The following is a 27,920-nucleotide window of genomic DNA, read 5'->3' on the forward strand; positions in this document are numbered from 1 at the left end:
ACTTTTTCCCCTGAACTAGGTAAATGATATGTTTGATTGATTAAAGCCAGATTGTTAACCCATTTTGAGTTGCTTTCGTTTAGAAAAGCAGATCTAAGAACCTGTGTTGGCAGCCACCCTGGGGATGCTGGGGTGCTTGCTGCTACATTTGGACAAATGCAGTTTTGATGGAAAGGGCTGCTTTTCAACAGCTCACAAGTATATTTGCCTTTTTGGGGGGAGCGGAGAAGAGGATGGTATAGGATGTTATGAGAAGGCCTTGAATCCACTGGATGGTTAGAAGACTGCCCAATAATGGATTCAAGTTAAGTTACATTCTAAGGAGAGCTGATGGTCTATTTGACTGTTTCTACATCTCATTGTGGACTCCTCTGAGTCCTTTTCATTTATACATTTTACGTGGAATGGAGATAAAGACTGTCCTTTCCCTATGCCTTGCTACTTTGAGTACATATATAGGAGCTTTGACCCTACTGTCCATGATGGAAATCTAGACATGAGTCAAGAGTGATCATGTTTAGATATTTTCCTTCAGTAACTCCAAGTGTAGGCAACAAGCCAAAGAGAGAAAATTACCCCTTTGAGTCACCCTCTAGTATCTGACCCAGTCTATATGAACCTGGATATATTTATCTTTATACACACATATACATATAGATAAATTTATATCTGCATATATCTCTTTAGATAGAGACATATTTATATGTAAATATACATATATTTTTCTTTTTCTTTGTCTTTCTTTGTCTCTTTCCTCCATACAATTAACCCTAACAATCTTTAAATAAAACCATCATTTACCATGACACTTAAAGATAAACTTTCATTCTCAACTTTTATGGACATAGATTACTTCTTTAACTTTCCAATATTTAATCAATCCTCAGTCTTCCCACTCATCCCATCTCCACCATGGATTTGTAGGATGTCTATACTCAAAATTAAATTGAATAAAATTAATTTTGTGGGAGAAATTTCTGAGCAGTCCTTTAGGATTTTAGGAGATGTGCAAGACTGTTTCATAACTTAGATTTGAAATCAGTAATTTAGGATCTTTGCTAATATATTATTTCTTTGTCTTCATTTTAGAGATAAAGGAACTTAAGTAAGGTGCTTGTCTGAGCATCACGTTGTAGGTCATTAGAGTGGAGTCTGTGATTTTGGTAGAGTCAGTATTCAAATCTTTGACCTTGAGCTACATGGCCTTTAAGTCTCTTCTGGATCATGAGGTCATAGGTTTAGAACTTCAAGGAACCTTAAAGGCTAGCTAGTTCCCTCCTCACTTTTTACATGAGGAAACTGAGGCCCAGAGAAGTTATGTGACTTGTCAGGGTCACACAGCTTCTAAGTAGCAGAATAGGGATTTTAATCTGGGTCCTTTGATTGAAATTCCAGTATTTTTTCCATTGCATTAAACTGTCTGTTTCAACCTGTGTTTGGTTCTCTGAAGGAGGAAAAGGAAAGCAGTAGGGGTACCAGTGCTGTTAATTAAGGCATAAATCTTATTTACCTTAAAATGATTGTACTCAGTTTTACAACCTTGTTTGCTTGGAAACATGAGTTTTTAAGTGTGGTGTTCGATTACTTTAGACCATGCATTTTCTAAGGGCTCATGTTAATCTTTATGATTCTTTTTGAATCTTAAAATGTCTGACTTGAAAGGAAGCATTTAATATGCCAGTATTTATTTATTTTATGTTTTGCTTTTTGGAGGGGGAATGCAGGGCAATTGGGGTTAAGTGACTTGTTCAAGGTCACACAGCTAATTTTTTGGGTTGTCTGAGGCTGTATTTGAACTCAGGTCCTCCTGACTCCAGGACTGGTGCTCTATTCACTGCACCACCTAGCCACCCCATATGCCTGAAATTTATAAATGTTATTTGAGCTGAACATTTTCTATGAAAGAAAGTCAGTTATGAGGAAGATGATTAAATGTATTTGGGAAGAGAAAGAAACAAACCCACAAAGAGGTAGGTAGCCATTTCAATTAAGGGAAGAGAACAATTAACATTTGTAAGTGGCCATAGTCAATCAAAAACATCCCAGTGGCTGGTAAGTCAGAGATCACTTAGCTATTTAAGGAGACATTTCTCAAAAACTTTACCAGAATGACTACATGACTACTTGATTTTCTGGTGTGTGTGTGTGTGTGTGTGTGTTTTGAGATTTCTACTAAGTGATTAAATTTTATTGGACATAACATATAATCATCTAATGTGTTGGCCAGAACCTTAATTAGCTTAGGGCAACTGTATCTTTGCAATGTCTCTATGTTTCTCCTTACAGACTTCCACTGCAGTAGAATTCTACTCTGGTAGCACATTTTTTTCCATCCCTCAAAAACACCTGTACAAACATAAACTTTACTCTTTACTACCATTGCTGAAATGACCTCCTTCCTCCAGCCCCCAAAGGAGCCTCCAGCAGAATTTTTCCTTGTTAGGGTTTTGATCAGGACCATCAGCAAACTGAATGACTTGAGAGGAAAAAACTAAGATTTAAGGGGTTATTTCTGAAAACCTCTGGGTTCTTGCAAAGCATAAGTCATTCATGGCCAAGTTGGAGAAGTCCATGCAGGTGTGAAGGCTGTTAACTAGTAATATAATAATATGTATAATAATAATATAATGTAAATAATAACATAACATAATATGACATGATATATGATAATATCAATATATAATACATAAATAATATAAACAATGAATATAATATAAATATGATATGATATAATAATATAATAACTAAACTGGGACTTTCTTGCCGTTTGCTTAACCCGCCATCAACAATCACCTGGGAATGGTGTAGAAGTTGGGAAATTCTTGGAAAATGTTTTCTCTGGCAGAGGGAGCTTGCCTTCTTGGAAAGCAGAGAAGTGTGTGTGTGTGTGTGTGTGTTATGGGGGAGTCAGATATTCTGTTCCGTGATAGGAATTTATTCAATGACTGTCAATGACCCTGTTTCTAATCCATTCATTAGTAGGGTGCCTCAAATTTGAATAAGGATTTCTATTGAAGATGGGGAGTTGTCTAGGGTAAACCAGTGAATAATAAGTGAGTAGTGCTCTATATGTTTACTACTTTAGTTCTCTAAGCCTCAATTTTTTTCGTTCATAAAATAAAAATGTTGGACTAGATAATCTCAAAGGTCTTTTCTGGCTCCAACAAACTGAGGCTTAAATCTTATAATACTATGGCCTAGCTCTTGTCTCCCCCAATAAGTGACTTATTTCTATGTCTTATTTTTCTTCCACATCCTTTTCTACATCTTGTCCAATGATTTGTACATAGTGGATGCTCAATAAGTACTTGAAATGATCAAGAAAAGTAGAAGAATATGGAAGAAAATGGAATGGAGGAGAAGTAATGTATTACATTAGCTTAGTGTATAGTGGGTTGAGGCCATCTTGGGATGTCCTTGCATGAGGCATTCCTACTAACTGAGAAAATAAGATTCTTCTGGGAATCCTTAGAACTATAATTCCAAACTTTTATCTTATTAATATTTAACGACTTTTTTCATTTGAATGTAGATTACTTTTGCTTACTTCCTGGTAGGAACTTTAATGATTCCTAGTCTGAAGTTTTATAGTTTTAGCACTTTTAGGGTTCCAGAGATACCACAGTATTTAGAGTGCTTTTTCATTAGAGGATGAGGTGTTTATTCTGTAATCTTCTTTTAAATGCTCAGATATGGCTGAGAAGGAAATACAGCTGGGTCCAGTGGGAGAAAAAACAAGGAACTGGAAAGTTTTAGAAAGAAATCTTTTTTTGAGAAATTGCGAAAAAGCCTAAGAGAGCTTAAAAAAAGTTTTACATTTATTTCCCAGTAACAAAAAATTCCCAAAGATAAGCAATAGCTATTTAACATGCAATGCTAGAAATTTAAAAAGTTAAGGTGTACAAAGGCGACATCAAATCAACAATAAGATTTTTATTAACAAAGCTATTTCCCTTTTATATGAATGTGGATGTTAATAGGGGAAATTAGGCTAAAATTTCTATCCATTAATTTATTTTCTTCCTTTGGGTGAGTCATTTCTTATTGTTGAAATTTACTTTTTTTTCATCTCCAAAGATGGCATTATAAATTTTCCTTTTATACAACATCAGTCACAGAAACATTGCAAAGATGGATAAAAGAAATGTTTGTACAAGACTGTTGTCACTTATCATATATGTTTGGATTATGTGACTGCTAGGGTTCAATTAATTGAGTTCTCAATTAAATAAGCTCTCAAAACTTATGAAAATATGATTCATATAGAGAGTCCTAGAAAAAGCACTAAATAAACGTAGCAATGGTTTAGAAATGACCTATTTTCTTTCCATTATCCCTAAGATTCTACAATATATATTGCCTTAATTCTGCTCCCAAGAAATCTTTTGTCTCTTAGATTTATCTGTTGTTAACACATTACTTGGAATTCATATAAATAAGAGCAAAAACATTCAGTTTTAGGGAAAAATGATAATATAAAAAAGAATTCAGCAATAAATTGCATGTGTCATCATTTTAATGTCAACACCCTAATGCATCTACCTTACCTCCATATTCTCTTTTCCAGATCTTCTCTTTCTCCTCTTTTTTCCTCCTAGGTTGGAATGCAGTCTCTCTCCACTCCCCATTCTACTTCCACATGCATGAGACTATAAGGCAGTTCCATTGCTTTCTTATAAATTTTTTGTTCTCCCAATGCATTAAGAAAGGCAGTAGCTCAATCTTTTATGAAGTGACTTTGGGATCTAGAGAGAGGGTCTACTGATCACTAGGACATCTCAGATTTTCACAAGATCCTTAGTTGCTACTCCTGCTGGCTCCATTTGGCATTCTAGTCCCTGTAGTTCAACTGGATGTGAATAATCCTTTGGGAAGGAAATTACTTCCTAATCTCCCCTAGTCCCTCTATGTCTTTCTCCATCTACTCATTCATTCCCCCTTTCATTTATTTCTCTCATCTTCTTCCTGTGACCTTTTTTGAAATTTCCACCCTGCAATGAACTAGATGAATTATGAATTAGATCCAACATTGGAGTGGTATCATCAGGTTGTTGAATCCCATTTAACAAACATTTATTCAACACCTACTAAGTGGAAGACACTCTTCTAATATCTGGGGACCCAAACCAAAAACAAAGGATATCCCATTCTGAAGAAGCTTATATCTTTCTTTTAAAGGTTTTTAAACATCAAATAATATAATTAAATAAATACAAAGTATACAAAAATTTTCAAGAATGAGTATTAGTAATGGGGTATAGGGAGATCAAGAAAAGTCTCATGTAGGAGGCAACATGTAGGAGTTGTATTTGGAAGAAAACTAGGTGGGGGTTCTATGAACTGGAGTTGAGAAGAGAATGCATTCTATGTTTGGGGGATCCATGTACAAAGGCACAGTGGCAAAAGATAGGATGCCATGAATGGAAAATAGGTAGAAGTAGTTTGACTTGAATGAACTATATATGAAGAGGGAGTGATATGACATGAGAGTAGAAAAGTAGTGGGAGTTAAATTGTAGAGGATTTTGGGTGTCAGACTAAAGTGTTCCCATTTTGTCCTAAAAGCAATTAATCATCATTGAAAGACCTAGAGGGGCTAGGAGTGACACGGTAAAAAGTATATCTTTGGAATATCTGCTTGGCAGCTGAATAACAGAAGGACTGGAGTCATGGAGATCAATTTTGAGGGTATTATAATTGAACAGTAGAGAAGTGATGATAGTCTGAACCAGAGGAGAGGTTGGGGTTTTCTTGGTGAATATACTGCAATGGTTTTCCATTTCCTTTTCCAGTTAATATTACAGATGAGGAAACTGAGGTAAATTAGATTAAATGACTTGCCCAGGGTCACATAGTGTCTGTGGCCAGATTTGAACTCAAGAAGATGAGTCTTCCTGACTCCAGGCCTGGCACTTATCCATTACACCACCTAACTGCCTATGGGGCATTTCCAATTCATCTTAAAGACAAATACTCCATTTTCTAGCACAGTGCCTAGGATATAGTATTTAATAAGTGTTCATTGAATTTAATGACATAGTTGATAGAAAGATGACCTAAGAACCAGGAAGACCTCATTGTGTGACTATGGGGAAAGTCACTTGCCCCCTCAGTTCTTTAGGTAACTCTCTAAGACAGAAAAGGTGTCTACTTGCATTATCAGAGAAGTTGGGAATTTCCTATATTAAAGAAGTCACTGGTCTAGTTCCAGTCCCTATTAGCACATTTTTATATTCCTTTATATTTTGAAAAATATTTTCTGTTAGAAACAAACCACATCCAAACAATGAGGTAACTCTGTATCCATTTTGGGGGATGAGATGATAGACTCAGAAAAAGGTAGTGACTTGTCCTAAATTAGATGTGCAAATGGTATTGTTATCAGTGGGTAATTAATAAGGCTCTAAATTATTATGGTGGATTTGAAATACCTTCTAATTTATATAAATATGCTTCCAATTTTTCCTCTAGTATCTGTAAAAATTTTCAGAAGTTCAAATACATTCAACTGCTGCATGAGGGTACAAATTAGATGACCTTGAAAGTAAAGGAAAGAAAAAATGTTGGAAAGGGAGTAGGAAATAGAAGAAATTGTAGACATGGGAGGGCCAAAAAGAACCAACTATTTGCTTTGACTATCACAACCAACACAATGAGCATTATGGTTCATATCAGTCAAAGAAAGTGACCCTTGACTTTAAATTAATTTCTAAAAAGATCTCACAATTGATAGCACTAACAGGATTCCAGAGTTGGAAGGGAATTGAGAGACCATTTTTTTTCAGTCATTTCAGTCATGTCCAATTCTTTGTGAGCCCATTTTGGGGTTTTCTTGGCAAAGATACTGGAGTGGTTTGCTATTTCCTTCTCTAGCTCAGTTTGTAGACAAGGAAACTGAGGGACTTGCCCAGGATCACACAGCTAGCTAGTAAGTGTTTGAAGTCAGATTTGAACTCAGGAAGACAAGTCATAATGATTCTTCTGGATTCCAAGCCCAGTGTCCTTTCCATTATGCCACCTAGCTGCCTTTACTTAAACAATAGGTCTCTCCATAATATCATTGACAAGCCCTTCCTTGGAGATTCTCCTTGAGAGGAAGTACTTCTTCCTAAGATACCCCTTTCTACTTATGAATGGGTTACATTATATTTCCTTACATTAAATCTAAATTTCTGTCCTTGCCATTTCCATCCACATATCTTTATTCTGACATCTGGGGTCAAATGGTAAATCTAATCCCTCTCTCACATGCTGTCCCTTCAGATATTTTCAGAATATTACTATGTAAAGATCTCAGAAGATCTCTATAGCATGTTTTTTATTTTTATTTTTTTTGCCTTTTGGAGGGCAATTGGGGTTAACTAACTTGCCCAAGGTCACACGGCTAGTATTTTTGTGTAGGTGTTAAGTGTCTGAGGGTGAATAGAACTCGGGTCCTCCTGACTCCAGGGCCAGAGCTTTATATAGCATGTTTTTTAGTCCTCTCATTATCCCACTTTCCATGACATACTGCATATTGCCTATATCCTTCCTTAAATGAGGTTCCTTGAACAGAATATGGTACTTCAGAAGTGTCCTGACTAGACAAAGTTATCTTGGTATTATCACCTTCCTCTTTTTAAACATTGTGTGCCTCTTTCAATGTTCTCTAGGAATTCAGAGAAACATCATTAATGAATATATGATGTGGAGGAGGCTGCAAGTAAGAGTGATACTTTGTGACTGAAAGTGTACTACTAAAGGGTTTGAACCAATATCTCATGATCTGAATATGCAAGAAAATAGAATCTGCTAATGTGGTTTCAAGACATTTAAAAAATGGATAACCATAAATTGGAGATACATGCATGGAAGTGAGTACATGTGCAAAAAGTAGTATTATCATGTTGAAATGTCATTTATACCCTTTATTGAAGTCCAGATATAATGAAGATGATTCTAGGTAATGAATTAACAAGTGCCCACTGTAAATGGCAGGGTTTGACTTTGTCTATTGACAATTGGATGCAGTTTGTAAGAAAACTCAGTAATGGGGAACATACTAATGGTATATCATTATATGATCTATTTTTGCACGCCAATTTCCTAAATGTCAGTACTAAATTTGTTTGGTTTCAATCCCTTTAACTTTTATCATTAAAAATCTGCCATGTTTCGATCTCTATTTCAAGCTTCTGATGATAGAATCTGACCTTTTTCTAGGGGGTGGGGGAAGAGTCTGAATTCATGTTAAAGAGAGGCAATGCAAACAGAAGCAGGCCCCAATTCCCTAAAGGCTTTTAAATGACACCTTACAGAAATCTCTGGCTGGTCTCCACAGGCTAATTAGTCAGCAGATGTGTAGTACATCAGCTTGGCAGGTCAGCTTGGGAGAGAAAACAACAGCCAAACATACACCAGACCTTCAGGTTTTAAGGTTCATAGCAGAATTATTAGTAAAGGAAAGTTGGCAGTCTCCTAATAATGTTTAAATATGTAGCCAAGAATTTCAATCAGTGGCAGTTTTCTTTTGGTTCTGAGGTGTCCTTAATGGTAAATTATAAAGGGGAAGAATTAGTGGTATATTTGAAATATCAACACCTCTTTGTGGGGTTGATTGAAAAGAAAACTAGATTTAAAATCATCAGGACAATTCCAAGAATCGGCTCCAACATTTCAGTTGTAGACCCTTGGATAGCTCACATACATTCTCTAAGCCTCAGTTTACTTATTTCTGAAATGAGGATGATAATCTCTGTACTATCTATTTCAAAAAAAAGAAGAAAAAATGTTTTATATAACACAAAAGTCTAAGGGCTAGCATTATTTCTTATTTAATTTTACTCAATTATATGTAAAATCAATTTTTGACATTCTTTTTTTTTTTGCTTCTTGGGGGGCAATTGGGGTTAAGTAACTTGCCCAAGGTCACACGGCTAGTTTTTGTGTGTGTGTTAAGTGTCTGAGGCCGGATCCGAACTCAGGTCCTCCTGACTCCTGGGCCAGAGCTTTACTCACTGCTCCATCTACCCGTGCCTTAACATTCATTTTTAAAAATTTTGAGCTTCAAAATCTCTCCCTCTCTCCCTTTTCTCCCCCCTCATTGAGAAAGTAGTTGATTTGATATATGTTATACATGTATAGGCATGTAAAACACATTTCCATATTAGTCTTGCTGTGAAAGGAAAATTCCAAAGAAAACCCCATGAAAACATTTTTAAAAAAATTACATTTCTATCTGTAGTCAAATTCTATCAGTTCTTTCTCTGGAGATGGGCAGCATTTTTATCATAAGTCCTTTGTACATGTCTTGGATCATTGTATTGCTGAGAATAGGTAGGTTATTCACAGCTGATCATCATACAGTATTGCTGTCATGTGTACAATGCTCTCCCAGTTCTGCCCTTTTCACTTTTTATCAATTCATGTAAATCTTTCCAGGTTTTTCTGAGGATATCCTGCTTGTCATTTCTTATAGTATTCCATCCCAATCATATGCCACAACTTGTTTAGCCATTTCCCAAGATGGGCATCCTTTCAATTTCCAATTCTTTGCTACCGCAAAAAGAGCTTCTATAAATATTTTTGTACATATGGGGCCTTTCCTTTTTTTTAAAATCTCTTTGGGATATGGATCTAGTAGTGGTATTGCTGAGTCAAAGTTTTGTAGCCCTTTGGGCATTGTTCCAAATTGTTCCCTACAATGGTTGTACTAGCTCATGATATTGCCAAGTGTGCATTAGTGTCTTAATTTTCTTGTATCCCCTCCAACATTTGTCATGCTCCTTTTTTGTCATATTAGCTAATCTTAAAAGCATGGGAGTGCTACCTCTGAGTTGTTTTAATTTTCATTTATCCAAACAATAGTGATTTAGAGCATTTTTTTCCTATGATTACATAGGTTTGATTATGTTGTCTGAAAACTGCCTGTCCATAGCCTTTGAACATTTATCAATTGGGGAATAACTCTTATTTTTATAAATTTGAGTCAGTTCTCTATATATTTGAGAAATGAGGCCCTTGACAGAGAAACTTATTGAATTTTTTTCACAGTTATGATTACTGTGTATTTCATTCCATCCTATTCTCCCACCTGTTATCCTACTTTCTCTTTCCTTTCACTCTCCATTCCCAGAAGTGTTTTGTTTCTGACCACTGCCTCCCCCAATCCACAGTCCTTTCTTCCAGCTTCACCAATTTTTTAATCCCCTTTCCCTCCTACTTTCCTGTAGGGTAAGATATATTTCTATACTCATCTGAGTGTGTATGTTATTCCCTCTTTGAGCCCATTCTGATGAGAGTAAGGTTCAAGTGCTCCTTCCTACATTCCCCATCTTCTCCTCTCTTATGAAGACTCTTCCATGCCTCTTTTTGGTTAGATAATTTGCCTCATATTCTCCCTCTCCCCTTCTCCCAGTGTGTTCATTTTTATCACCCCTTAATATTATTTTTTAGATAGCATTTCATCATATTCAACTTACACTCATGCCCTCTGTCTATGTATATTCCAAACTGCCCTAATAATGAGAAAGTTCTTAGGAGTTACAAGTATCATCTTCCCATGTAGAAATGGAAACAGTTAAACCTTATTGAAGGCCCCATGATTTCTCTCCTTTTTACTTTTTTATGTTTCTCTTGAGTCTTGTATTTGAAAGTCAAATTTACTATCAGTTTCTGGTCTAGGTATGTATAGATCTTTAGTTAGATAGATCTGTCCATGTACAAACTAGTCATTCTATTTTCTCTCTTTTTGGCAATTTTATTGTATTTAACTTAAGGTGAATTCTTATTGCTTTACTAAACTTTTAGAAAGTTTTCAAATATTTGCTAAAACTTGCTATTTATCTTCTTTACTAGAAAAGACTTGGGGAAAAGTGCTTGCTCTGCCAAATTGATTTTAAACCTGTTTTTCTCTAGGTGCCAAGGGAGGAGATGGGAGATATGTTCTGGGGTCTAATCTAGGGCAAAAGGTGGATACTTTGGAAACCAGATTTTGAATTCTCTTTTCTTTTAGGGCACCTAGGGGGCCTCAGGAAGAGAGTTAAGATAACAGGTGTGTTACAAGTTAGGCATACAACAACTTTCAGTAATTGAAGTGTGGGTGGCTGGCTGCCTTGCAATAATAGCCTTAGCTTTGAAAGAAGGAGTTTTACTTTTCTTTTCAAATAATGTAAAGAAAGGGTGTTTTGTATAGTATTCATTTTTTTAGACTGGACCTATGATTTCAACAGTGTTGATTGCTTTCAATTAGGAAATTCTCTGGGAATGCACATCGACATTTGCTCTGTAACATGAGAGCCTCAGAAAGTTCCTTGGCCCACACACATAGCCTGTATGTATCAGAGTTAGATCTGATCTGTTCCAAGCTTTTTGAAGACAGGGTGTTGTAGAGGCAGCTAGATGGTGCTATAAGTGGAGCACAGGGCCTGGGGTTAGGAAGATCTGTGTTCAAATTCTACCTCAGAGACTTTCTATCTGTGTTACTCTAGGAAAGTCACTTGATCTCTTTCTGTCTCAATTTCCTCAAACATAAAACGGGGATAATAATAGCATCTACTTCCCAATGTTGTTGTGAAGATCAAGTGGATAATATTTGTAAAGTGTCTAGCACAAAGCTGGTGCTTAGCAAATGCTTATTGACTAATCAATATACCAGATGGTCTACCTCATCCCCTTTTAGTTTTTGTCTTGTGTAAAAATATAGCCATTAAATGCGAAGGTAGCTAGAAAGTGGCTAGATGGCTTAATGGGCTTGGATTCAGAAAGCCCAGAGTTCAAATCTTGCTTTAGACACTTACTAGCTGTGGTATCATGGGCAAGTCATTTAACCTCTTTCTGTCTCAGTTTTCTCATCTGTAAAGTGAGGACAATAGTATCTACTTCATAGAGTTGTTATGAGGATCAAAAGAGACATTATGTGTAAAGCTCTTTGCAGACCTTAAGTCACTATATAAATGTTATCATTATTACTTGTAGTAGTGCTTATTGGATTGAAATAATCCATAGTATTTTCAAGATTAGATTCAAGACTAAAATTCAAATGTATATAGTTGTGAATGTGCTTGTGTGTATATGTATGTGTGTGCGTGTGTGTGTGTGTGAGCTTGTTGAGAGAAACATGAGTCCCTCATAATCCTGTCCATATTGGATAGGTGGTACAACCTTGTTAACTTGTGCTAGGGATAATATTTTAAATCAATAATGGCGATGAGTGAGAGTTAAACACTCTCATTATCACTTGGCAATCAGATTGAACTCAGAGTCTGGTTAATACTACTGGATAGCATTTAGGAAGATTTATTTAGGGAGGATTCAGGATGGCTTATTTAGGAAGATTTTTGAACCTTCTGTGATAGTAATGGCAATTAAAGATTCCCCTGTATTGGCTTGGTTTTCAAATTGATTGTGTTAAAACCCAGAGTTTGTTAATCCCACCTGTGGGATGGACTTGTTGATGTGAAAAGAAAGTCCTGAACTGGGAGGAGCTGGTGATGTAGATTTGGAGAGACAAGAGAGAGGCGGAAGATTTTTTTTTTTTGGAAGCAGCACCTCGTGGAGAGAGAGAGAGACTAAGAGAATTGCGGAGGGCCACTTTGAATTGCCCTGGACTTTTGAGACCTGCCCCCTGAGCTGCCAAGGACTGAGGAGACATGGCTGTTTTGCTGGTACTTTGTCTGTCTGTTTTGATGTTATTTTGCCAGATTTGTCCACTGGTGAAAGACTGTCCTTTTGTTGAAGAAGTCCTGGAACCTGGCTGTTCGCTAAGAAGCCCTGAGACTGTCCTGCAGACAGAGAATGAATACTGTCCACTGGTGAGGGACAGTACTGTTGTTGCAGGGGTCTGGAGACTGTCCTGCAGACAGAGTGAATACTGTCCATTGGTGAAGGACAGTGCTGTTGTTGCAGGGGTCTGGGAGCCTTTCTGTTGGTTCAGAAGCCCTGAAGAAGGATTTTCTTGTTGTATGTTTACAGAAATCCTGAGAGAGGGCTTTGCTAATGTTTTCAGGGGTTCTAGGACTGTTCTACAGACAGAGGATGAATTCATGAAGGGACTGGCAATGTATCTTATGGCCTTGCTAAGCCTTGTCTCCCCAGGAACTAAGATTGCTGAGAACTTGCCTCCTGTCAAGATGAAGAAAAGACCTCCATTTGGGTATTAAGTGCTGTGTTTAAACTTGATGTAACTCTGGGGTAGATTCAATTGTGATCCAGGGGTGGGGAACTTTTGACCTTTTTGTGTTCTGTGGTTGAACAAATGAATGTAGTTTACTTGTTTGGAAACTAATCTCCATTTGAGAAGAGGGGCTTTGTGGTGGACTTAATTAAGGTATAGCCTGGGGTGGAGAAGTATTTGGAACAGGGACTTTGTAATTGATTGAATGATTGGAAGGTCCTGGGGTGGGGTAGTCCTTGGAGATTATTTAATCACACTTAGTAAATGCTGTATTTGGAATGATGTCATGTTTTGATCTTCTCTGTTCTTGGTTTGTCACTGAATAAAATAGAGAGCACCTATGCTGGTATTTTGAACCTGGGAAGTTGCCTTTGCTTGGTATTATATTACACCTTCCTAATCCTAACATGGGCAGATCTACATTAGGCATGACTCTTCCATCTTTGGATTAGCTATGAGTTTATATTATCATAAAAACCAAGGAGGTACAAGCTTTTGAAAGTAAGGGATTAGAGACCTTGTAGGAAACCCCAGAACAGGTACACTCTGATCGAATACATTTTATATTGTATTCCCTGGAGAACTTTCTATGGATTCTCTACTTTTCCAGGTTCCTAGATTTATTTCTTGATGTGGTATAAGAATCCAGGAATTTGGCACATATTCTCTTGAATGTATTGGACTATGCTTTGACTTTTATAATTGATGAAAACATTAGTCCACAAATTATATTACAAACTCAAATTTCATCACAAATCTCTTTGTCTTACAAAACTAGTAAGCTGATTTATGGAAAAATAAAAGCAAAACAAATATTCATTTGAATCAAGTATCAGGTTGTCCTCAAATATTTTAAGGAAGGTGAATTTATTTTGTTCTGAAAAGAGGACTGACTGAACCACATAAAAGTAAGCTCTATTTACCAAAACTAGATAGTAACCTCCTTGAGGTTGGGGAGTACATCACATCCATCAAAAAACCATCCAACCAATATTTGCCAAACATTTGGGTAGAAATGGATAACATTTGATTTAAAAAAAACCAATCTCCTGACATTATCTTATCAGATGAAAACTTATGTGAAATCTGTTATCACCAGCAAATAGCAATCTACCTGTCAATGAGAGCTGTAACTGGGATGGAACTACCAAGGTTTGATCTCAGCACAATGAATTTAGAGAGTGCCAAATTTAGATAAGTAGCACTTGCATTTCTTCAATAATCTATTAAAGTTTAGGACCTAATTATCGAGAGTAATTAGTTAAGATAGGAAGGGACCAGATAACACATTAGATAGAAAACCTTCCTTGTCTTCACCCTGCTTTCCCCACAAAAGTGCCTCCCTGATAGTGTTCTCATGCTGATGTCCTGGGCTTTTTATCTTACCCGCATTGGACAGCGTTAACTTCCCAGGTGGGAAATTAAAAGAGAAAGTCAGTACATTGTTGGGATGTCTCAGATAATATTTGAGCATTTGTCTGTGTTCTGGAGTGAAGCTGTACTTTCTGTACTGTTCCTTGCATAGAGAATTGTGGCTCCTAAGGTTTCACAAGCTCCTAAGGTTTAGAGTTTAAAGAGACCTTAGAGATAATTTTGTTATAGGAGAAACTGTAATATCCCAGGACCAGAGATCTAGAGATGGAATGAGACTCAGGTCATCTTGATCAACCCTTCATTTTATTGATGAGAAACAAGGTAAGGGAGATAAATGACTTGCCTAAGGCAACATAGGTAGTAAGGATCAGGGATGGGAATTGAATCATGGTCCTCTGACCTCAGACCCTGTGCTCTCTCAACTGTCCCACATTGTTTCCCATCAGGTGACTGATGAGGAAGTGAAAGGGATATGTTACTTGCCAAGGCCACGTAAGCAGCAATTAGTAGTGGTAAAATGGGAATATCTGTTGTCTGCAAATCCAGGGCTCCTTACATTATGTAATGCTTCCTCTACTCCATGCTTAGCAATGTTGCAGAAGACAAATGCTATTTCCTGAAACACTGATACAGGATTTGGCTAATGACAATAGAGTATTGGGGCAATAGCCCCCAATGAGTGCTAGGTGGTTAGGTGACTGGTTGACACACCTACCTACCCATACTGGCCCTAATTTAGCAGGGGTATTCAGGTCATTGGTAAGCTATTCCTCTTTTCTCATCTCCTCCCTCCATCTATTTTCTTATTTTCCCTCTCTTTTATGCTTCCTCTTTATCTCTCCATCCCTTGCTTTCTCTGTCCCTATCGATCCTTCCTACCTCTCCTTTTCCTTCTCTCTCCTCCTCCATCTCTTCCACCTTCCTCTTTTCAGAACCTCTATCTCCTGCTTTTTCTCCATCCTACCAACTCCCTTTTCTTCATCCAATATTTGTTTGCTTGCCTTGCCCTGATGTTCTGACCTGCACTGCTTCTTTTTTCCTAGGCTGACTCTTGCATGAACTTGTGGTTTTCCCCTTGGATCAGTCTGTTTCAGTAAAAGCTCCTTGTCTACTGGTTTTGGATCGATATCAAATCCAGCCCTGGACATGCTATCTCCAGGGCTTCAGCATGTCCAGGGCTGGATTTGATAGCCTGGTTATTCTGATTTTCAACTTTGCTTCCTGACATAAACCTTGATGCCGACTTAGCATAATGCCTGACATATAGTGGATGCTTAATAAAGGTTTGTTAACTGATTGGTTTCTGAGTCTTACTTTTTGACTTACATTTCTTCCAGTTATTCATTTTTAGTCCCTGACAACTTACTCCCCCACAGGGCTGCCCACTGGCCAAGCATGCCCCGGACTGATAGATGTAGTATACCTATAAGGCTTACATTTGACTGTAATTGGAATTCTGTCTCCCTTCCTTCACTCATCTCTCCCAGATAGCTTTTAAGATTTTGTATGTCCTTACATTCTCAGGTCAGACATGATTCTAATGAAACCTGAAAGACAGAAAGCAATTCTCAGACCTAGAACTTTAGTCTTTTCTAATACTTTATATCTATATGGTAAGCAACGCAAGAATTTTAAATTCAATTTCTTAAGGTCAGTGAAATGCCATTGTTTTGACAATCAGCAGTAATCACAAACCTCTGGGTCCAGATGGCTGGCTGTTTACTGGCAATGCTGCATTGATAAATTCACCAATTAGATAGACATTAATATCCCATCCTTTAAGACTCCAAGCACAGACTGACCTCCCCAGAATGGGGTGATATCTTGCTTAAGCCCTTGTGCATGCTCACTGAATATTACAGCGCTCTTGGAGCAGGTTCATCCATCATCGAACCTGTCGGGCATCTTCACGTGCTGAGCCTCTTCCAATTTATTAAAAAAAAATGGATCTCACAAGAATGCTTGAGTAGTCACAGTCTTCGTACGTAAGATTTTTCTGACAAATCAAAAGCCTGGGCCAGGAGAGATAAAAGAGATAGAAGAGAAGCAGAATGCCAGGTTATAGCTCTCCATGATGCCAGCATTCACCCTGTCTTCCGTATTTGTGGATTATCTTTGACTTTTCTCTCTCCCAGGTACTTATTAAAGCCAATCAACGGCCAAGTCCTATTCATTCTGTCTCTGTAAAGATGCCAGCTTACCTAGCCTATTCCTATTCCCAATACTAGAATGCTAGGAGAGGCCCTCCTGACCTACCACCCACAAAGACTATTCTAATACTTTCCTAGCAGGTTTTTCTGCTTCTTGTCTCTCTGTTCCATCCTTCATACCAACATTTGCTGCCACTAAACTAATATTCCTTTTACATAGATCTAGTTATGTCATTCTTTTACTCAAAACTATTCATTGGGGGCGGCCAGGTGGCACAGTGAGTAAGAGTGCTGGCCCTGGCGTCAGGAGACCTGGTATCGGTTCCAGCCTCAGATACTTGGCACCCACACAAAATAACTGACCATATAACCTTGAGCAAGTTACTTAACCCCAACTGCTTAAAAAACACTATTCATTGATTTTCTATTATGTAGCGAGTAAAGTTTAAACTCCTCTACCTTGTTTTCAAGACCCTCCACCATCTGACATCACTCTGTCTTTTCTACCTTTTCATAAGTTACTTCCCTCCACACATACTCTACCACAGGCAGAGGGGTCATTTTATATTCCCTAAGCAAACTGAACTGTTACCACTGTGCCCTTTCTCAAGCTGTTTTCTCTTCCTGGAATGTCCTCAATAGACCTTCTCTTTGCTGCTTGAAATCTTCCACATCCTTTGAAACATCACAGAAATGCCGTTGCTTCCTCCATGAAACCTTCCTTGATTTGTCTTTTTGGTGAAATGACCTTATGTCTCTATACTCAAAAGCATTTTTTTGGAAGAGGGAAGGCAAGTCAATTGGGGTTAAGTGACTTGCCCAAGGTCACACAGCTAGTACATATGTCAAGTGTCTGAGGCTGGATTTGAACTCAGGTGCTCCTGACCCCAAGGCTGGTGCTTTATTCACTACATCACTTAGCTGCCCCGAAAAGCATTTAAGAAAAAAAAAAACTTTAATTCATTTTTTGGATCCAGAGTTAGGATTTCATTGGTGTAATGTTGTAGTCTTGTTAAAGATGCTCCCTCTACCAAAAGATATTAGAAACCATTCTCCATATGTTAGTCTTAGAGTTCTACCTATAGTACCGAGAGATGACTTGTTCAAGTTGGCACAGTCAGTTTGTTTCAATGGCAGCATTTGAACCAAGGTCTTCCTGACTCCAAAACCATCTCTTTACTACTCCATTCTGCATCTCTCATATACAGTTATCATGCAATATTAACATTGATTAATTAACTAATTAATTACTATATTAGTTTCTCAACCCTCTATTATACTATAAGCTCTCTGAGGGCATATTTCTTATCTTATATAAATTTACATTTCCCTCAGCACCACCACAACACTCTTTACTCAGGAAGGTGCTTAACAAATGTTTGTCATTGTTATTAACACATTAGATAACACTATTTTGACCACCAAGTTCTCTATTTATATTTTTGTCTCTGTGATATCTTATGTAGAAATTTCCATAGAAAACAATTCTTTTCAATGATAATGATGATATATTGTTTTTTGCAAGTAGAAAGCAATGGGTTTAGGGCAGGCTTGTATGACCTGGGACCAGCTTATGGTCTGCATGCATGCCAAAAGATTTCGGGTGGCATCTACATTTTTCAAAGGTCGCTTGAAATCCTTTGCTGTGCCACAGGTTGTACAGGCCTGATTTAGGGGTTAGGAAGGAGCCTAGAAATGCTCTCATCCAACATCTTCACTTTAGAGATGAGGAAACTGAGGCCCAGAGAGATTAAGTAACTTTCTCAAGTTGACACAGGCACTTGGACTCATCTCCTCTGACTCCAAATCAGTATTCTCTGCCATATACCATGAGTCCTTTCTGGCAAAACCAGCACCAAAGGGTAGTAACAGTTATTGGGAGACAGATTCCAACTCAATATTAGGAAAAACTTCCCAACAAATAGAACAGGTCAGAAGAAAAAGCCCTGGGAGATACTGTGTTCCTATCACCTTGGGAGGATAGATAGCCATTTGTTGGTTATGTTTTAGAGAGTTTTTTGGCTAGAGCACGACTGGGACTTAAACTCTGGAATTCTTTCCAGTTCCATGACCCTAGGTTGTTTCTGACCCATCAGAGCTCGGTCCTTTCAACTGATTTCCATTTTAAACAACACCACAACAACAAAGCCCGACTGCCTGGAAAGCAGTACAGTCTCTGCCCCTCAGACCAAAGACAATCTAACTGGCCTATTCAGGTACTGAATGAATGTACAGAGCTGGCCTCATTAGCCTCTGTAATTTGAATTTGACTGAACTGATCACAGACAATAATATTCATATGAAAGCAGCTTAGCATTACATCTTAGAAAGAATGACTTCTAAACATATTAAACAATGTTCCTAATTTAGGGTGAAAACACCCATATAGGTCTACATGCTTTCTCAACTAAAACATTGCTAAATGAAATGAAAATTTCATATTTTACAGCCCTTTAACTTCCTCTCTTGTTTTTGGCTCCACTATTTTCAGCCTGTGTAGACGAAAATTTCATTTCTATTGATTGTTTAGTGTGGGTGGACTAGGTGGGAGGACATTTTTATTGACTAAATGAAAGATATGCTTTATGAAAGAGTTGTCATCTGTTATCCTGAAATAGCCATCCCACATTACCCAGGTAGCAGAAAGGCAAAATCTCATTTTCTCCAGACAGCTGTGGAAGAACATTATCTCCATAGTGATTCAAACTGCTTTGGTTTGAACAACCTCTTAATAGAACACAGATATATACACATATGTAAACTATATGTGCTCTTTTCCATGTAAATTATTGATGGCTAATCCAGGCAGTCATTTGCATAAAAGCAGCTACAGTGAGGGCAACTACTTATGATGGTAAAACCATTCAGAGACAATGCCCGTAGAACCCATGGACAAAATATGATGGATGACGGTATCTGACAGACCTGGTAGCACCAAGGAAATTAAATCTTTTCCCCAAGACCCTAGAGTGCACAGTGCCATGTCAATCACATTGAATCACAATAAAGGGCCCTGACAGACTGGTCTTGAATTTCAAAGGAATTGTGAGACAGCAACTAGCAGAGTGAAGGTATGTCAGTTCAAGTAGGTTTTCTCAAGGAAATCCTGTGCAATCAAATTCCAGGTTTCAGAAATTTTAATTATAAGTAAGGCAGCACTGCATTTCCTTTTGGAGAAAATTGAATTGTTTTATTTGTTCCCTTTTTATTAATAGACTAAAGTAGGGTTGAAATCACATAATAATTTGGCCCCAGTTGCTTGCACTGACATGGAGGTTTGTGTGTTTGTGTTTGTGTGTATGTGTGTGTGCGTGTGTGTGTAAGTAGAGTGAATAATTATAAAACCACTTTATTTCTTCATGTTTTATTACTTATTTCTTATCATTTGGGACAAATAGAATATTGTCTAGGGAAGCCATGTATTTTGTTTTATATAATCAATGTGAGTTTTTATGAATTTGTTAAAAGTGTCTAGACTGATCTGTTCAATTGATGCAGTCAAATTACACCAATAGTATTTCTGTTAAACATCTTTACTAAACATAATTATATGAGGGAGCCAGAAAAATGGAGTGGGTATTTGGATATGGCCCTATTTAGTCACAAAACATCTGTTCTCTGAATTCTCCAATCCTGCTCTTTAGCAAGCAGTTTGCTGCTACAAAAAATGACTAACCCTTGTCGGCAACTGTGAGATGAAATCACACATTTAATGGGGGGCAGCTTCATATCCCTTTTCATAGAGCACAGTGGAGATTGTTCAGCTAACACCAAAGTTAAGGAGACAGATGTTAATAATAAGAGCCAGCATTTATATAACTCTTTTAAGATTTGCAAAATGCTTTAAACATATTGTCTCATTTTATCCTCACAGCAACTTGGGGAAGTAAATATTCTTCTTCTTCTTTTTTTCCCACAGATGAAGAAACTGAGACAGACAGGGGGCAAGTGACATGCTTATAGACTCACATGGCTTGGAGGTATTTGAGCTGGATTTGAACTCAGGTATTCTTGACTCCAGTTCCATTGTTCTATCCAGGGTACCAGCTAGCTGTCATGTAAATAACCTGAAGTCAGAGGATCAGCCTAATTCAGGATAGAGCAAAAAATCCTTGTCCATACTTTATTCTTCCCTTACCAAGTTGACTTCTGACCTTGGGTCTTTATTAAATTCTGACTCTAAAAAACGGATTCAGTACTGGGTTAGCTTTAGGCACATCTCAGGAACTCAAGATTTTAGTTTTTAGTTTGAATTTATTCTGGCCTACTCTTAAAAGAGTTCATGAGGGATCCAGTTTGATCTTGCCTTGGAATAATTTGTCAGAGGACCTGATAGCCTAAGTCAGAAACAGAATGCTTGTAGGGGTGAAGAGTTCTTTAAACTAGAACGGAATCTGAGTTTTTGAGGGGGAGAAGATTTCAGTAACCATTTAAACACAGACAAAATAGAGTTTCCACAATAACATGCTTAGCAGGTGGTTAGCCAACCTTAATTTTATCTCCCTTAATGAGACAGAATCTAAGAGTTTCAGAGCCAGCCCATTCCATTTATGGAAATTTCCACTCCCCCTTCTTACATCAATCCTAACATTTCCTCCTTAGCAGCTTTCATTTATTGATTCTGGCTCTGCCCTCACAGGCCTAAGAGAACAAGTCTAATCTTTATTCTATTTGAAGACAGCAATCAGAAGAGTTCTCTCTTTTCCAGGTTAAATAGCCCCAGTTCCTTCAGCCATTTGACATCACTTGAGTCCCTTCACCTTCTTAACCATCTTTCTCTGTATACTTTCAAGATTATCAATATCCTTCCTTAATATGTTTCCCAGAATAAAACATATTCCAGATTTGGTCTGATCAGGGCAGAGTAGGATTTATCACCTTCTTATTCCTGGAAGATTTGTTTCACAATGTTTCTCAAGGTTTCTCAAAATCTCTCTAAGATTTCATTAAAATTTTTTTGTTTAGCTGACAAGTCACCCTGTTGAACTTATGGTCCACTTTTTTTTTTAAAGCTAATTGTCATACTTGTATGCCTTTCTTATCTCATATTAGTGTAGCCAATTTTTGAACCCATTTTTAAGACTTTATCTTTACCATATTATATTTAATCTTAGAAGATAAACTCAAAAGTTGTCATGGTGTTTCTGAATTTTAACTGTTGTTCTATATGGTATCTGTCTTTCCAGCTTTGTGTCACCTTCAAATTTCGTAAGGATGATATCTGTGCCTTCATCCAAGTCACTGTTAAAAACGTACATAGCACATGTCCAAGCAGAGATGCTAGTCTATTTCACTGGAGATCACCTTCCAAGTGGACATGAAATCATGAATGATTACTATTTGAATCTGGACATTAAACCAGTTGTGAATCCATTTTATTATACTTTCATCTAGCCCAATGATGTCAAACTGAAATAGAATTAGGAGTCACTAAACTGTACATAAGGATCTCTGTCAGCTCCAATCACACATTAACATTGTCTATATTCGGTTGTGTTTTTATTTATTTTTAAAAAGTATTTCTAAATTTACATTTTAATTCACTTCAACTACTGAAAAACATTGGTGGCCCCCGTTTGCATCCGTGATCTAGCCCGTTTTCTGTCTCTTCCACAAGAATAGAATCAGGTATTTTATCAAGTGCTTTGCTATAATCTAGATAAACTATGCCTATTATAACATTTCTATCATCTACCAATTTAAGTCATCTTAGCAAAAAGAGGAAATAAGATTAGAATTCATTCTAGAACTCCCTTCCCCATGATTTGAAGTCAAATGAACTAATCTATAGTTTATAAACTTTAGTCTTTTTTTTTACCCTTTTCCAGCTTTGTGGTATTTCTCCCATTTTCCATGATCTTTCAGATATTACAGACAGTTGGATGAGCAGTTCTTTTGGTATCCAACAATGTAGTTCATATGGGTGAAGTGGCTGGAAGTGACTTGAATTCATCTTTAGCTCCTTTTGTTCAATCATTTTCTATTGTCTCTGACTCTTCATGACTTCATTTGGGTTTTCTTGCTAGAGATCCTGGAGTGGTTTGCCATATCCTTCTCCAGCTCATTTTACAGATGAGGCAACTGAGGCAAACAAAGTTAAATGACTTGCGCAGGGTCCAGTGCCTGGAGCCAGATTTGAACTCAGGAAGATGAGTCTTCCTGACTACAAGCCTTACACTCTATCCACTGTGCCACCTACCTGCCCTAAAGAAAGTAAAGTAGTTTGCCCATTTCTTCTCCAGTGGATTAAGGCAAACAGACTTTAAGTGACTTACTCAGGGTCACACTAATAACTATGTAGTAAGCTAGTAAGCGTCCGAGGCTGTATTTGACTCAGGTCTTCCTGACTTCAGGCCCAGCACTCTATCCACTGAACCATTTAGCAACTAGATTCTCCCTTCTAGATTTTGTCTCCATGCTTATCTGATTTAGTTCCTTTATCTCTAGAGCCAAGATAATTTTCTTTGGCAGAGAACATAGAAGAAATGAGATTTGAGAAGCTCTATCTCCTCTCCGTTGTTTCTATTTCCCCATCCACTCTGGTTACTAGTCCTATCCTCTCTCTGATCTGCCCCTTTCCCTCAATATATATTAAAAAAATAAAAACCCTTTATCAAGTCCCTTTTGTTGACTTCAACTTTTCATGCCAACCTTGACTAATTCAGAGCTTTTCCATTCTTGATGCTAGTCAATTCATATTCATTCTCATTACCTGTTTTTGTTTCCATCTTCTCCACATATTTTTAAAAAATATAAATTGGTTTGTGAGTTCCTTGTACATGCATGTTGGTCTCTTTGGCATTCCAATTTTTCAACCGCATTAGAAATTCCCTTTTTGCCTTCAAAATTTCATTCTTGAGAATTTTCCATCACTCTTGGGCTGACCAGTAGCATTTTAATGAGTGGGATACTTATTCTCTATCCTTCCTCTGAACTTGCTGAGATTTATTCTCAAAGTCTGAGGTATATGTCAGTCTATGTCCAATGTTCCACTTCATCTAATGTAATTCCTAATTTCAATGACCTTGCTTTTGAAAAGAACTATACTTAATTATACTAATTGACTGATGCCAATCTATAACTATTCTTAAAATCTCCAATTTATTTCAATAAACACTTTTTGCATGATTATACAATAACTTTCTGTTAAAGTGTGCACTGCTCCAACACCTTTATTGATTCTGAAGACCGGGGATGGAGTATGTATTTATGGAAGAAACTCAGTCTATAAATTAAGATAGTTTCCCTCAAAGCTGTCCTCAACTTACTTTTCTTCTTTCTCTACATATTCCCTTTGGTGAATGCTCAGTTCTACGCAGTTGATTTCCAGATGTATATATCCAGCCTTAATCTCTCCTTTCAACTTCAATTCAACTTTTGCCTGTTGAGCAAACCAATATGGATGCTTGGCTAGCATCTTAAGCTCCATATGTCCAAAACTGAACTCCTTATCTTTCCTCTCTACACATGAACTTCCTCCCAGCTATCCAATTTTGTTAGTGACACTTGTGTTTTCCTGGTGAGACTAAGGATCAAAACTTTGGAGTCATCTTGGATTTTATTTTGTCCATTACCTCATTCTACCCCATTCCATGTTTAATCAGTCTTCCCCCCACAATTCCCCAATCCCTCAACATTTTTTTCTCCTCACATGGATACTTTATGGTTCAGAAGCTTATGACTTACCTCCTGTATTATTATAATGCTTTCTAACTTGCTTCTCTGCCTCCAGACTCTCAATTTTCTAATCCATTCTTTATACAATAATAAAAATGATTTTCCTAAAAAATATCTGACCATATAATTCCTTTCCTCAAAAGCCTTCAGTAGCTTCCTATTCCTTCTAGAATAATATGTAAAGTCAGCCTCATATCTTGGGACTTCCACATATGGTTCTAGACTATCTTTCTACCTTTATTGTGCATTATTCTCCTTCATAAGCTCTATGTTGTCTATGAAGACATTCTCTCTCTCTCTTTTTCTCTCTCCCCACAAAAGCAAAGCAGTTAATAATTTCTTTATTTGAGTTCATGATACAAATGGAAAGGAAATCTAGACATAGTTTGACAGACTATGGGATTATGGGAAAGCAGATTTCAAAGACTTTAGAGGAAAGAGAGATAAATTTCTGTGAAGTAACGTGCTTTAGGAGAATCCAATCTAGGAAGGCTAAGAGATACTCAAGAATGAAGTACTAAAGACAAAAATATGTGAACAATTTTATTGAGTAAGAAAGATGCAATTTATCTAAATATATCAAAGTGGAGTACAGTGAATTCACTAGCCATCTTAGGCTTTAAAAAAAATAAAAATATACAAAAACTGTAAGTAAGGCCAGACAACCGAAAATGACCATGACTGTGGTGCAGTGCTGTAAAAAGTTGTCAGAAATGCTAAAGCTCAGAATGACCTGAGGCTAAAAAGGAAGGTTAAGGACAACTATTAAAAAAAAAACAAACGGGGGTGGCTAGATTGCACAGTGAGTAGAGCACCGGCCCTGGATTTAGGAGGACCTGAGTTCATATCCAGTCTCAGACACTTAACACTTACTAACTGTGTGACCTTGGGCAAGTTACTTAACCCCAATAGCCCTGTCTTCCCCCCTCCAAAAAAGAAATAAAGAAAAAAAATTTAAAAAGGATTTTTTTTGGAGTAATAAGAAGATCAAAGAAAGCAGACAAGTTCTTTTGGAGTCAATGGGACAATATTAAGTAATAATAGAGTAAAAACAGAACTTCTTGAGAATGACCTTTGCACTAGGAATGAAAGAACAAAAATAACTTACACATTTAATAGCTACTATATGTAAAGACATAGTAAGAGGATACCTAGTTGGCCTTGATAAATTCAAGCCAGCTGGTCCAGAGCTGGTCCAGAAGTACTGCAGATTCAGTACTGAAAGAACTTGGTGTTGTTTGCAGAGTCACTGTAGGGGTATTTGAAAGATCGTCAAACACAGGAGAGATACCATAAGCTCAGAAAAGGGCAAATGTCACACTTCCCCTTCTCTGAACTTTTTGTTTTTATTTTTTTAAAGGAAGAGAGTAGAGTAGGCCAACAATGTGATAAAATGAACTTTATTTTGATCCCTGGGAACCTTCTAGAATGGATTATTAAAGAGATAATTGGTGAATGTCAAGGAAGGAAAGAAGGGATCGCAAAAAGTCTACATGGCCTCAAGGACATGTCATGTTACACTAACTGCATTTCCTTTTTTTGACAGGATTGCTGAATTATATGAAGGGAACACCATGGATGTAGTTTCCTTAGACATTAGCAAATCTTTGAATAAATTACCTCATCCTATCCTAGTAGTAAAGATAGGTAAATTTGATTTAGATGAAAAGTATCTAATACACAGTGGCCAATGCTCCAGAGTATAGCCCAGACCAGATTAAGATGTAATTAGGAAATATTTAACAAAATAAATATAATGAAACACAGATAATGTTAATATGTGGTTTCCTAAATTAGTCTGTGACTGCAGGGATCCTAATGAATGGTTTAATTGCCCCATTTCTAGTTGAGTTTGACACCATAGGTTTAGGCAATAATAAAATCAGATGGACTTAGAGTTCATTGGATATCTAGACTCAAAGAGTAGTTGTCAGTGGGTCAATGTCAACAAGGCAGGAGTTCTTGAGTGGAGTACCCCTGGAATCTGTGCTTGGCCTTGTGTTGTTTAACATTTTTATTCATAGATGATATGATTATTAAATTTGCAGATAATAAAAAGCTGGGAGGAATAGCTACCAGAGAGCAATGAGAGAGTTGGCATACAATAGGCTGATGTATTAGGCTAAGTCTAATATGATAAAATTCAAAATGTAACTATAGAAATAATAAAGTCTTATACTTGGCTACAAAAATCAACTTCACAAATATAAAATGGGGGAGTCATGGTCTGACAGTAGTTCTGAAAAATGTCTATGAGTTTTATGTGGAGTACACATTTGTAGCAGCCAACCCCCTCCCCCCCCAAAAAAAACAAACAAATTCAATTTTGGGCATTAGTAAGTGGAGCACAGCTTCCAAATAAAGAAGAGACAGCCCTACTGTACTCTACCTGTATTAGCCCTGGGCACTATGGTTTAAGAAGGGCATTACTGAGACTGAGGTCCATCCAACCTCCTAAATAGCATAACTGATTTTTTTCCCCTAATCTATAGAGACTTAGAATTCTGAGTTTTCAAAAGGCTCTGATAATTTACCATTGGCAAATTACTGAACCAGACTCTTCTTACCCTCAGTACTTAGCACATAGCCTGTTGCATAGGAAATGACTATTAAATGCTTATTAACCAACTGGTTGATCTATATGACATAAATTTCCTAATTCTGCCAGGAGAGAAAAAGGGAATAATAGCAAAATTACATATAAAATGCATGTTCTATCATTTTTTAGAGTAATTTTAGAATGGGCCTGATTAAATTACATATTTGTTGTTAGATTAACATTGTGTTGTAATACAATAGCTAATTGTCCTATTTAAAATGTCACTAATTTAAATCCTTTTTCTTCAGCCTCTACCAAAACACTAAATATATGAGGGAGACAAAGCATGTTTTGTGTGTGCTTAGTTAGCTTTGAGAGTTGGATAAGAAAGGGAAATCTTTTAGGTGGGATCCATATTTGGTTTCAGCAGTCTTTCTAAAATGTTGGTATGAGTCTGAATTCTTCAACCATGGTAAGCACAACAGCTTTTTGCATATGTCAGTATTCCCTTTTTATAGTGCTTTTCCATTTTTACACAGTGAGATTTATCAAGAAGGTTGTATTTAGTTTCATTGTTAATCATTATTTTAAGGGTGAGTAACAGATGCTAGCTCTGTCAAGTCAAGGTTTTTGGCTGGATGACAATCCTGATACTAATTGACATTATTAGTTCTAATGTGAGGTGTGTCTTTGGCTGGTTAGCACAGTTAGAATGCTGAGCTAATGAGGCCAAGGGCAGTGGTTCAGCAAGATTTCCATTGTTTCATGGCTATAGATTGTACTGTTAGTTTGGACAGAGCTCTCCCCAAAATGAATGGAGAGAGAGAGAGAGAGAGAGAGAGAGAGAGAGAGAGAGAGAGAGAGGAAGAAGAAGTAGGAGGATGATTCCCTACTCATCTATGCATTATTGGAAAAGCAACTCAAGTTATATTCATTTTGATAGTTAATGAGTCTGTAGTAGCATCTTCATATATAAAGGATAACATCTCACTAATATGAGAGGGAGCTGGAAAACCATACTGTGTAGT

Source organism: Petaurus breviceps, unplaced genomic scaffold (assembly GCF_028583685.1).
Source record: "Petaurus breviceps papuanus isolate PSGF00001 unplaced genomic scaffold, PetGlider_PUasm1.0 38, whole genome shotgun sequence".
Lineage (NCBI taxonomy): Eukaryota > Metazoa > Chordata > Mammalia > Diprotodontia > Petauridae > Petaurus > Petaurus breviceps.